This window comes from Mangifera indica, chromosome 1, assembly GCF_011075055.1.
Source record: "Mangifera indica cultivar Alphonso chromosome 1, CATAS_Mindica_2.1, whole genome shotgun sequence".
Classification (NCBI taxonomy): domain Eukaryota; kingdom Viridiplantae; phylum Streptophyta; class Magnoliopsida; order Sapindales; family Anacardiaceae; genus Mangifera; species Mangifera indica.
The window spans coordinates 16,899,374-16,903,517 of NC_058137.1; positions in this window are offsets into that span (position 1 = coordinate 16,899,374).

Consider the following 4,144-nt stretch of genomic DNA (forward strand, 5'->3'; position numbering starts at 1 on the left):
ATTTTACATATCCAACAACAAAGTCAATATAACCAAAACATAAAAGAATAATTTTTCCAGAACTGGCCCTTGCCAATTTTTGCATACAAAATCACAATGAATCTCTCTTTCACTTAATCCCCCCTATATCTCATCTTTTTTCCCATTAATGTTTTTTAAATCAAGTGTTGCCAATCAGCTCCTAGCAACTCTTAACATGCAGATTGTCTCCTCTCATAGCTGCCCCCTTATAATATCTTCTCTAGAGGGATGATAGTTTGTTGTCTCCATTTTCCTTGTTGCATTCCATTAGTTTCCTTCATCTTGCTACCAGATGTCTTTCTTATAGAGCGTCTTCTATTATTTCTTCTCCCATACACGTTGACTCTAACATATGCATCTTCAAGACTTTTTTCTAATTCAAACATTATAATTTACATGAACACCCATTTGCACCCTATAATCTTTTTATTCTTAGGCAAATCTATTACATCTCATGTACCATTAGCGATCAAGGCTTTCATTTCTTCATAGGTAGCAACACTCCACTTTGGAACTTTCAAGCTTGCTTGATATCCGTTGGAAAACTATCCTTATCAACTATTTTTGTAAATGCTTTGAAACTAGTAAACAATCAAGAATATATCGTAAATTATAAAATAGGTATTTACCATGTGAACCCACCCCTTTCCCAAGAAAAATAGGGATACCTAAATCATATTTTATCTTTGATCCATCTTCAGGACTTCTCTTTAATTCAAATGTCTGACAGTTTTGAGGAATTGGATTAGATAACCTAGAGTAAACTATAATTTATTTTTACTGATCTACCCTCACATTAGTCACTAGTTCAAGTGCAAGTTCTTTCCACTAGTTGTAAATTGGCTTTTAGTAGTAGATCATGATGTATGTACAAACTTTGTTTCTTATTCGGGCTTCAGTATGGAAAGAGCAAATGGTAAGGATATAGTGGGGTCCAAACATTGCTCTTGAGGGATCTGCACTTGTCATGTTTCTTTAAAGAGGAGTATTGGAAATGAGTAAACACCCAAAAAATTTTGTCAAATGGTTAATAGCATTTGTATCCTTATTGAGTAAGGTTATAACCAACAAAAAAACCTTTTGCGGCTTTTGGTTTTAACTTATGACTATATGAGTCATGATTATGAACATAGACAAGATACCCAAATATTTTTGGTAGTATTATGTTGAGTATATGAGTATGAGATAATGTAACAAAAAAACACCTAATGAGCTACGAAATTATTTAACCTTGGAAGGCAACTGGTTAATCAAGTAAGAAACTATAAGAATGGCTTCTCCCCAGTAATAATGAGAGACAAAACTTGAGTACATCAGATAATCAACAATTTTAGGAAGGTGTCAATTTTTCACAAGTGTTTTATGAACAATAATACCTTGTGTACTAAGGTAATGGGTAAGATCATGTGAGAAATACTCATGACACATTATCAATACGTAGAATCTGAATAAATGACTGAAAGACATTGAGAAAGAGTTAATGAATTATTTTAAAGATGGTGTTATCCTTAGATTTCTTTTTCATTAGATGAACCCAACACACCATGGTATGGTTCTCAATGAATATTAAACCACTTGGTGCTAGTTAAGTTTGTGACACCCGATGATCCCCAAATATCACTATGAATCAAGTGCAATGGTTTAGAAGATCTATATGTATGTGATGGATAAGATGAATGAGATTGGGTTGCAAGTATACAAAATTCACACCGAAATGAAAAATTATTTTTATTGGTAATCAGTTTAGGATACAATGACTTTATGTATGAAAGATTAGGATGTTCTAGATATCTATGTTAAAGTATGACATTTGAGTTAGAAGAAATTAAAAGAAAGGTTTTAGGTGTCACTTCTTGATATATAGTAGAGATTGCCCAATTCTTCAGCATCACCAATCACCCCCCCTTTAGATTGGTCCTAAAACACAGAATGAGAAGAAAAGAAAGTTACAACACAATTCATGCCTTTAGTCAATCTGCTAATTGATAATAAATTGCATTTCAATTGTGAAACATGTAACAGTAAATGCAATTCAAGTGTGGAGAAGGAAATCTTCCCTTTTCCCATTTGGTGTAGTTTTCCTTTTCTTCCACAGATGCAATCATATGATTTGAAGCTCCAACACCTATTATCCAATAGTTGTCAGCAAGTATTTTTTAGACAAAAGGGAAAATTCGAGATACCTATATATGACATTGATGTTGAGAGGTCTTAAGAGATTGTGTCTTCTCTTTCACCATTGAATGCACTAGTTTGATTTAGGATCTACTGAAACATTTAATTTGATCTGAAGATAGGTTCAAAGAGGTGTTTGGTTCAATTTCAGTGGTAGCTTCAGTAGCACACATAGACTCTCCTTTTTATTTTGAGACTTCCAAGTTAGTTTTCCATGAATCTTCCAGCATGTTGCCCTTGTATGATATAATTTATTGCAATTATCTCGCAATGAGGTGCCAATATTAGAGTTGTTTTCTCACTTAACTCAATCAATTGCAAAAATTTGAGGGATTATAGGAATAATAGTGTCGATGGATGAATGAAACATTACATATTTACGACTCTCCACTCTTCTCACCTAGGCAAAAGCAACCAAAGAGATAGAAGTGATCTTATTCCAAGAATACAGCTTATGACTTCGACTAAATCTATATTAAGTCCTTGAAGAAAATAAAGCACCCTTACTTTTTCCAACATATTCTTGTATTTTATGCTATCATTTGGAGTCTCCCAATCAGTTTCATAGAACAAGTCTATATCTTGCCACAACTCAATCAAAACATTAAAAAGGCGTTTGGTTTAGTGTAATATTTGATTGAGCAAAGCTACATGTACTCAAACTTGGTACACAAAATCATACCCACTGATGTGGCAGCCAACATGGCAGATGACATCTCATCTGCCACATTAGCAATTTACCACATCAGAGGAAAAATTTTCTTCAAAAAATTTAATAGATTGTGCCATATCTTTATTTTATAAAAAAAAATACATTTCATTAATTTTTTTGTTATTCTTTTTTCAGCTGATGTGGTAAGTTGTCAACGTGGGACATGAAATGGCATCTGTCACGTTGGCTGCCACATCAGTGGGTATCATTTTGGGTATTAATTTTGGGTACATATAGAATTATTCTATTTGATTACTCTAGTAATCAATATTTTATCATTAACATTATTTTATTTGGTTTGTCAGGTAATATAAGATTATAGAGAATAATTTGACTATTATATTCACCTTAAATATTAAAATATTATTAAGATAATTTTAATCTTGTTACAATTTTATTTTTATTAAATTTTCAAAGAAATTATGTGTATCCAATTTTAAATACCTAATTAAATATACAAATTATGTATCATCATATAATTAAGAGATTTTAAAATAGTAATAAAATAATATTTAATTATATGATGATACATCATTTGAATAATTAATTGGATACTTAAAATATATATAATATTGCTCTTAAAATTTTAGAACAAAAATGCGTTAGTTTTTAATTAAAATAACAAATAACGAGAAAGATATTTAAAAAAAAAAAATTGCAATAAGACAACTTGAAAAAAATAGTTTAATTAATTTCATAATTTGATAATAGGGGAAAAAATTCTGATATATTATTAATATGAAAATACATAAAATAATATTTTAATATAAGATATATTAGTTTAATCATATATAATATTAATTTATATCTAATAATCTTTTATGGGTGTTTAAATATATCTTATTATTTTTTTATTATTATCAACCAAATACAATAATTTTAAAATAAAATATTATCCTAATCAAACAGATCCTAAAATAATCTGTTACACCCCTGATTTTTGGTTCCATCGAATTAATAAGCTACCCCATTGTAACAAAATTGTCCGCTTCCTAGTAATCCGCATATGTGGGCAAGGGTTTTTTTATCCTTCTAGTTAAGTATCTTGTTTTTCCTTTTCCTCCAATAACCAACATAACATGTTGGAACCATTCATAATAACTGGTCCCATTAAGTTGGTGATGAGTTATTTGTAGAGCATGATTATCCATGGATGTTAAAATTATACCCTTGAGCGTAGTTGTATGCCCTGAATTCACTGTGGATGATTCTACCTTTTCGTCCAAACTAGTCTCC